The sequence below is a fragment of the Podarcis liolepis genome (assembly GCF_965112155.1).
Source record: "Podarcis liolepis genome assembly, chromosome: 4".
Taxonomy (NCBI): Eukaryota; Metazoa; Chordata; class Lepidosauria; order Squamata; family Lacertidae; genus Podarcis; species Podarcis liolepis.
The window spans coordinates 99,869,178-99,878,730 of NC_139558.1; the positions used below are offsets into that span (position 1 = coordinate 99,869,178).

Consider the following 9,553-nt stretch of genomic DNA (forward strand, 5'->3'; position numbering starts at 1 on the left):
TTAGCTGGAGCAGTTTTTTGCTCCTCCTTTTCTTCTAATTTCTCTCCTTATTGCTTTAGTCTTCCTGTTTCCCCCCTTTGCAAGTTTGCTGTCTTTACCTCCCCCCTCCCAGGCAGCCTCCTTTATCGCTAGCCTCCCTTATCTCGCTTCCGATCGTTTGCGATCAGTGGCTTCCTTTCAATACCCCCTTCCCTCTTTTTTAAAAAAAGAGCAAAAAAGAGAGAGCATGATCTGTGTTATGTACTGAAGTTCTCACCCTGGGCCAGCAGGGGGATACTGTAGATAGTTTTCACTCAGGTCCACATATGCAAATAAGGGATTGAAAGTGATGTTCAGTGATTGGATAGTTACAGAAAGTTGTTACAGTTGCTTTGTAGTGGAGCTCTATATAGGCAGGCTGGCTGAACCCTTCAGTTCAGTTCTGTTCTGACCTGTGAATAAACAAGAGCTGTTTGAAGAATCGCTGTGTTGTCTGATATGTTCACCCATGATGTCTGGCAATGGACCTGGCGAGGCTGCAGCTGGTGGGTGGTTGTCAGAAGACTTTGCGTTCAGGCTAGTGGATGCCGCGAGGCTACGCTGGCTGAGATGGATGCAAAGTGGTTTGGAAGCCTTGTTTGCTAACAGGCAGCCAAACAGAGGAGGAGTCTGGGGAGACGCTGTTGGATGGGGGCCATCCCACTCACCTCTTTGCCTTTGCCTTACAGGGATGTCCGGAGCCGGTGAGGTTTCCCCCAAGTCCAAAGTCATGAAGAGAACCACAGGACATCCCTATTTACATCGGAGAAATGAATGCGAAATACTGGCAGTGAGCAATGGACAAGGCTGCTGCCGTACCTGAGAAAAGGAGCTTTGAAGGCAGACTGCAGGCGGACATCTGCTGCATTGCAAGTGACGGGGCAGTGGGGAGAGAGAAGAAAATGAGGGAGGCAACATTAGGCCACATTAGGCGCACCGTCCGTCCATTGGAAGTGCTATGAAGACGCTTTGAACAGGAATGGCTTCCCCTCAGGGATTCTGGGAACTGTAGGTGGTTAAGGGGACAGAGAGTTGTTAGGCGGGTTAGGCTTAGGATTAGGAGTAGGAGTAGGGTAGGGGTACAGTTGAGTTGGGGTAGGGTTAGGGTTCCCTTCTTGTCAGGGAACTTTGGGAAATGTAGCTCTAGTTAAGGGTTAAGGGTTAGCGTTAGCGTTAGAGTTAGCGTCAGGGGTAGGGGTAGGGTTCCCTTTTTGCCAGGAAACTCTGGGAATTGTAGCTCTAGGTAAGGGTTGTTACGGAAGGGGGGGGCATGTCTTCTTCACTACAATATATTTGCTCAATTTCTCTAGGACTCCATCACCCCTCCCCTGTCCTCCATAATCTCTCAAGTAATCCAGTCACAATCACTCTGCCAAACCCTTCCTCCAGGCGATGCCAGGTGACAGACTATGCAAACATGGACCATTGCCTTCTCAGGATGTGCTTATCTGTGCATATCTCCAGCTCTCTGCATATTCACCCCTCCCTCCTCCATATGTTAATCTGTGTAACCCAACCTCTTCTTAATGTATTCATGATGTAACTGGGATGTATTTTGCACTGTATTCTGGGATATGGAGGGAAATTTTGTAACAGGGTTAAGGGTTAGCATTAGAGTTAGAGTTAGTGTCAGGGGTAGGGGTAGGGGTAGGGTTCCCTTCTTTTCAGGGAACTCTGGGAATTGTAGCTCTGGTTAGGGGGTAGGAGTGTCAGGAAAAAGCAGCAATGCGAGAGCGAGCTGCAAGTTGCTGGAATGCAAAACAGGATGTTGATGTTTGGGACTGTACCATTGGAACAAAGGGGCAGTCTATTCACTGTGCTGAGCACCGGATGTTAGCTCAGAGTGTCATCTGACCTGTACTGGAAGTACAGGGGTGGAGTTTTTTCTCTCTCTACTGTTGGAGACTGGAGAGTGCAGACGCATTTCTCTGTACTGCTGCAATGACAGAAATAAAGACATGTAAATAGATTTCTGTCTGTCTCTTTTCCCCCCTGAGGGAAGCAGGGAGGAGGGAGGAGAGGTGTGTCCCTCTCACGCTGAGTGGGATCGCTGATAGTGACCTCGCCTGTATCCTGCCGGGAGACGCAGACGGGGAGGTCAACAAGGATCTCAAGCCGAATGCCTGGAGAATGGCCAGTTACCTCTGACTGCGGCCTGAGAATCCGACAAGGAGTAGGGTTCCCTTCTTGCCAGGGAACTCTGGGAATTGTAGCTCTGGTTAAAGGTTAAGGGTTAGGGTTAGGGTTAGGGTTAGGGTTAGAGTTAGGGTTAGCATCAGGGGTAGGGGTAGGGGTAGGGGTAGAGTTCCCTTTTTGCCAGGTAACTCTGGGAATTGTAGCTCTTGGAGGGGAACAGGGGGTCTCCTAACAACTCTCTGCACCCTTTTCAAACTATAGCTCCCAGATTCTTTGGGGGAAGAAGCCATGAGTGTTTAAAGCGGCTTCATAGCGCATGAAATGGTGTGGATGTGGCCCTGGCCTCCCTCACCCCACTGCCCCTTGTTATTGCGGAATCGAAAAGATTTCCCCATGCAAATCTCTCGGAAACAATGTATTTCATCTGGAAAAATATTTAATAAAGATTATTTTTTATTAAAACCTTTGAATGTGTTTGAACTGTGTTTGAGTGCACAGAGAATGATTTCTCCATGAAAGCAATGCCTTTAGATTACAGAATCGTGGAATTGCAAAGTTAGACGGGACCGAATCTCTTGCTCTACATGGGGCTCAAAGGACAGCCCTGAGATTAAGGGTGGCAGTAATCTGAGCATCCTGGACCCTGCCCCGTGGTTCTCCTTGCCCTCCACCAAACACCCATCAAGTGTAACAAAAAAGATATTTACATTTCCCTGTTTCCCAGCCAAGTTAATCACACCCTTTTGTCTTGATCTGGGTTTGTTATTTCTGGAATGGCTACCTGTCTGGCACTCGGGTATCAGGATGCCAGGGATTATCCCTCAGGCAGAGGGGCTGCTGAGTAGCTGAGCTCACATGTCTATAGGAATTTCTGAAGTTTTCCCAGTGAGCCAGTACATAGATACATTGATCAGTGAATTCTTACATTTGGTGTATCGTGCAGCAGAGGCCCTTTGAATAGATAGGAAGAAACTGATGAAGTGCTTTGTGGGGACAAATCACAAAAGTCACAAAAGTGATTGTGCTGGTTTTGGTAGTGGGCTGCATGTGCATGATATCTGCTGGAGGGGCAACCCCCCCCAACATATTCATAAATTCCTGCAACAGTACTGAGGTAAAAATCAGTCACTGAATGGTTTGTGCACCCAAAAACAGAACGCTCAATGGTCTACTCCTGAGTAATCTATTTAATCTCCCTTTCACTTTTCTCATTTGCTTCTGTTGTATCCAAAAATTAGATCTCAAGTAAAAGGTCCAGTTTAAAGTTTACAACTGTGTCTGTTTTCCACGTGGTGAAACAAAGTCAGTAGAGTTAAATTGATCTCGTGAAAATGGTTTCCCTTTTCATCTTTTTAATAATAATAATAATAATAAACTGGTGAAACCAGTTCCTGGTTCCTGCTTGCTAGTTTTCTACAGGTTGGCTAGATGGGCCAACTCATCCTATGTTCCTATGTTCTTATATCTGATATTTTAATTTAAAGAAATGTACCAAAGGTGTGAATGAAAATCCATGTGTAACCAGCATGCATTCCACCACAGTTCCCAGCAGATGTCTCTGTTGCCCAGAAATATAATAGTTCCAACTGGAGTGTTAATTGACGAGGAATAATCACATACACATGCAGATCAATGGAGATCAGGATAGCAAGTATTAGTTCCCCTTTAACATTTATATTCTTAGCAACTCTGAATGCTTATAATCATAGGGTGGCTGGGTGTCCTACTTAAGAAAGGACAGTCCTCTGTTTGAAAGAGTCTAATTGTAGGGTAGTCCAGTCTGAGTCTTCATTCTATTAAAATCTTTTGCGTAGTTCCAGCTGCCTTCATAGGGTTAATGACTAATAATAATAATAATAATATATTAAATTTGTATACCGCCCTTCATCTGAACACCACAAGGCAGTTCACAACATGAAACTACAAAATGGGGAAAATACATAATAAAACACATTTAAAAGGTGATATAATGTTAATCAGCCAAAGGCCTGGTTATACAGAAATATTTCCCCCTGGTCCCTAAACATATGTAATGAATCTTTCTTTCTTTCTTTCTTTCTTTCTTTCTTTCTTTCTTTCTTTCTTTCTTTCTTTCTTTCTTTCTTTCTTTCTTTCTATTACTATTTATTAAATTTATATCCCACCCTTCCCCCAAAGATCACAGGAGAGTTTACAACATAAAAACCACAAAATGCCTGACACAATAATAATAAAACAATGATCCCCGCTGCACAGTCACAGTTGTTGTTGTTATTTATTAAATTTATTATTTATTAAATTTATATACCACAAGGTGCCATAGGAAGGCACTGGACATAGTAAAAGTTCCATCGCATCCTGGTCACTGTCTCTTCGAGCTCTTGCCGTCGGGACGGAGATACAGGACGATGAAGACAAGAACGAGCCACCTTAAGAACAGCTTCTTCTCCAGAGCGATCTCGGCCCTGAATGGGAAGCCCGGACTTTGAAAGTCATCTAATCTCCCTTGCTGTATTATACCGTATTGTTTAATTAGTGTTTTTATGGAGCAGTCAAGTAATTTCGTTGTCCCCGAAGGGGGCAATGACAATAATATATATTATTATTATTATTATTATTATTATTATTATTATTACCACCCAATGTTGAACCTTTAAAATATTTTTGTGTGTGTGTGACTGTTCATAACTCATACTGTTAGGCATTTGGGTGGGTCAGTCTGGATGCTGCCCCGAGGAGGTTGCAGAACCGGACGGGCAAGCAAGACAATGGCCTTAGCTGGCCATTTAAGTGTCCTCATCATCATCCCAAAAGAATGAGCTCCTTTGCCGAAAAGGGAACTATTTATATATGCGATGACAGTGGCAAGAATGTTGTATGCCCAGGGATGGAAGGAAGGAAGAACCCCATTGAAAGAAGAATGGATACAGTATTGAAACTGATGGGCTATGCCGAAATGGCAAAATTGACTGGGAAGATTAGACACCAAGAGGACAATAAATTTAAAAAAGAACAGCCTAACTTTATAGAACATATGAAGGAACACTGCAAATATCTCAAAACGTTAGCAGGACTGGACTAGCACTTGTAATTTGACAAAGGATATTAAAAAGGAAATTGAATAGTTTGGATTAAGGTATTTAGATGCAGAAAAGAGAAGAGATAATTATTTGAAACTGGGGAGAGGGGTGGGGAGAAGTTCAGGGGTTGGAAGAACCCCCATAAAATACTGAGATTGTTTGTGGACTAATGCAAATAAAAATGTATGTAAAACCTTTAAAAATAAAATTGATATATAAAAAAAGAATGAGCTCCTTTGCAAGAGATACAACCAAGTGACGGGGCCATCTTAGCTTTTCCTCCACGCCCTCACTTTGCTGCTAGGTAGAAGAAGGAGAGCCCAGAGAGTTGTCCGTGAGCTGAGCTGGAAGCTGGAGACACAGAGACCCGCTTGCTCTGTGCTGGGACCAAAGCTGTGAGCAATGGAGAAGCAAGGTCTGTTGGGCTGTCAATGCTGTGAGACCCTCCATCCTATGCTCAGGTTGTATATACAGTGGTACCTCGGGTTAAGAATTTACTGTAATTCGTTCCGGAGGTCCGTACTTAACCTGAAACTGTTCTTAACCTGAAGCCCCACTTTAGCTAATGGGGCCTCCTGCTGCTGCCGTGCCACCGCAGCATGATTTCTGTTCTCATCCTGAAGCAAAGTTCTTAACCTGAGGTAATATTACTGGGTTAGCGGAGTCTGTAACCTGAAGCGTATCGACCCAAGGTACCACTGTACAGTCATATCTCGGGTTGAAGTAGCTTCAGGTTGAGCATTATCGGGTTGTGCTCCGCGGCGACCCGGAAGTAACGGAACGCGTTACTTCCAGGTTTCACCACTCGCACATGCACAGACGCTCAAAATGACAACACACGCATGCGCGAAAGCAGTGAATCGTGACCCACGCATGCGCAGACGCAGGTTGCATTCGCTTCAGGATGCGAACGGGGTTCCGGAACGGATCCCGTTCTCATCCAGAGGTACCACTGTATGTGTAAATTGTTGGGAAATGCTCTGTGGTGCCCCTGCAGCCCCCAAACTCCAAGTGTCCTCTCGTATGCGCAGCTCTGGAAAAGGCATTTCCCTTCTTCTCCAGTGTGCTTCAGCGACATATATCAAATGATAAAAAGGTAAAGGGACCCCTGACCGTTAGGTCCAGTCGTGGCTGACTCTGGGGTTGCGGCGCTCATCTCGCTTTATTGGCCGAGGGAGCCAGCGTACAGCTTCCGGGTCATGTGGCCAGCATGACTAAGCTGCTCTTGGCAAACCAGAGCAGCGCACGGAAATGCCGTTTACCTTCCCGCCGGAGCGGTACCTATTTATCTACTTGGACTGGCGTGGTATTGAACTGCTGGGCTGGCAGAAGCTGGGACAGAGCAACGGGAGCTTACTTCATCATGGGGATTCGAACCGCCGACCTTCTGATCGGCAAACCCTAGGCTCTGTGGTTTAATCCACAGCGCCACCTGTGTGCCATATCAAATGATATATGCACACTAATCTTCTAGCATAACACAGCAAGAAGCGTGAGACATCCTAGAGTTAATCTATGTATTTATTTACACGCTATGTATAGACAAAGGAATCATGGCACCCTCTCTCTCCAGCTCCAAGAGAAGAACAGGAACAAGTAAAAGCAAAAGTACAGCACAGTGGTACCTCAGGTTACATACGCTTCAGGTTACATACGCTTCAGGTTACAAACTCCACTAACCCAGAAATAGTACCTCAGGTTAAGAACTTTGCCAAAGGATAAGAACAGAAATTGTGCGGCGGCGGCGCAGTGGCGGCAGTGGGAGGCCCCATTAGCTAAAGTGGTACCTCAAGTTAAGAACAATTTCAGGTTAAGAACGGACCTCTAGAACGAATTAAGTTCTTAATCAGAGGTACCACTGTACAATAGTACATACAGCGGAAGAGATAAGACTGTCTTACATTCCCACACTCTTCCCAGACAGGCATGTGATTTACACCAATCTCATCTGCAGCTTTGGAGTTGTGAAATACTAACACGCTCAGGCTGTATATATGTGTAAATAACACCAGATATCATAAAGATGCCATAGTCCAAGGGTCAGTAACCTTTTTCAGCCGTGGGCCGGTCCACCATCCCTCAGACCATGTGGTGGGCCGTACTATTTTTTGGGGGGGAAATGAACAAATTCCTATGCCCCGCAAATAACCCAGAGATGCATTTTAAATAAAAGGACACATTCTACTCATGTAAAAACACGCTGATTCCCGGACCCGTCTGCGGGCCGGATTGAGAAGGTGATTGGGCCGCATTTGGCCCATGGGCCTTAGGTTGCCTACCCCTGGCATGGTCTTTGCTGACCTTCATTCCAAGGAAACTGAACTTGGGCAAACGCTAGAACCCCTGCGATCTCTCACCACTCAGAGATTGGGGTGGCGTGCAAGAAAACTTTCATTCGGGAAGCAACGGAAGAAAGAGGAAGCAGGAAAAGATTGAAGAGGTGTCTGTGAAACTTGGTTGAGTCTTAGCATTATGGAGTTCGGTTCATCTTGAAGGCTATCGAGAGTCCAACCTCCTGCTCAGTGCAGATAGCTGAGAATAACGCCAGCAAGACAGAGTCTTTGGGTTATTGACTGCATGGTCCAAATGCTCTTAGCACCCATGTGTTCTTCCTAATGCTCAACCCATTGGAGGCTGATCCATGAAAGCAGGGATGTCCAACAGGTTGACCGCGATTGGCAGGTCGAGCCCCGGTTGTTAGAAGTCAATCGCGGTCAATTGCTGGCTCTTTTTCGTCTGTGGGGGGGGAGGAGCATCCGACCTCGCCCCCTCCCTCTGTCCTTTATCGCACACAATTTCAAGAACGGAAGTTGGAGTTTCCACTAGCGAGATGACTTATTGTTTATCAATTTATGTCGCAGCCCCACCAGAAAAGCGGCAGAAGTATCAGCTGTCCCTCCCTAAAAAAAGGTCAAAAACTTTGACCTGCACCCCTAAGAAACGGTTGACAATTTAGACTTGGTCCCTTAAAAAAGCTGAAAAAAACCCCAATGGGTAGATCACAGCCAGTTTTTTTATAGATCACAGTCTCTTGGGAGTTGGATGTCCCTGCATTAAAGCAAACAGGGGCACTGCCCACCGAACTCAGTTCGCCTTCTGCTAACAGCACCAACCTGCAACCTCCAGAGAATACTTTACCAAACCGTGCCCAAAAATATACACCTGGACTTGTTTCGCTTCATTTCTATAGGAGACTTTGCAGTTTTTAAAGTCATAATTAGGAAAAATTGTAATAATCACATATAAAAGAAACAGTACACAAGAAGGAAATAAGGAGGCCATTTACAGAATAAAGGAAGTCTTTTATTTTTATGTTATGTTTTCTTTTCTTTTTTTTTAAAAAGGTTTTTATTAACAATTTCAACATAACAAATTATCAAAACATACTATATTCATTATTCCCCCTTCAAACCCTCCCCCTCAATACTTCCCTCAGCTCCTCTCTCTGATTTCTCAGCACATATTATTCTCTGCATGTTATAAAATTATACATATCCTTACATTATCAATCTACCATGTTATCAACCAATAATTTTGTGTAAGTTTATTCAAAACCTGTGAAGGAGCCCAATTCATTTTGTTGTCTTTCTAAATAACTTGTAAAAAGCGCCCATTCTTCCGTAAAGTCACAGTTGTCCTTGTCCCGCAATTTGTATGTCAGTTTAGCCAACTCTGTTATGTTTTCTTTGTGTAAGGGTATAGGAATTTAATTTTGATAATTCAATTGTCAGTGGAGGTGGGTTTGTTTGTATGTATGAGTTGTTGTGGACTATGTTGCGAACAAAATAAAAAAATTGAAATTGAAAATAAAAATAAATACAGCATTGTAGGCTTGGAAGGGACCCCAGAGGTCATCCAGACCAACCTCCTGCAATGCGGGAATCACAGCTAAAGCATCCATGAGCGACGCTTAGAAACCTCGCATAAAGGAGAGTCCATTACCTTTCAAAGCAGTCCATTCAGCTGTCGAACAGGATGCTGTTCAGGTGGTATTTAGCGCCCGTCAGACTGGCTATGCTGTCTCATGGCTGGTATGTCAATGGAGGCGCAGATCAATTCTGTGTCCAGGGCATCTGTTTACCAGCTCCATCTGTACACAGGATGAGACCCTCCCTGCCCGCAGACTGCCTCGCCAGAGTGGTGCATGCTCTGGTTATCTCCTGCTTGGACTACTGCAATGTGCTCTACGTGGGGCTACCTTTGGAGGTGACCCAGAAACTGCAATTAATCCAGAATGGGGCAGCTGGACTAGTGACTGGGAGCCGCCGCTGAGACCATATAACACCGGTCCTGAAAGACCTACATTGACTCCCAGTACGTTTCCGAGCACAATTCAAAGT

At 44.9% G+C, this 9,553-nt stretch overlaps 1 long non-coding RNA gene across 1 annotated transcript; it reads left to right on the forward strand.

The window, feature by feature from the left end:
- The first annotated feature begins 533 nt into the window (after window positions 1-533).
- On the forward strand, window positions 534-2,620 carry LOC310705412. The gene is made up of 2 exons (XR_014525251.1): window positions 534-1,261; window positions 2,179-2,620. It is a non-coding gene; the product is annotated as an uncharacterized lncRNA (long non-coding RNA).
- The last annotated feature ends 6,933 nt before the right edge of the window (window positions 2,621-9,553 follow it).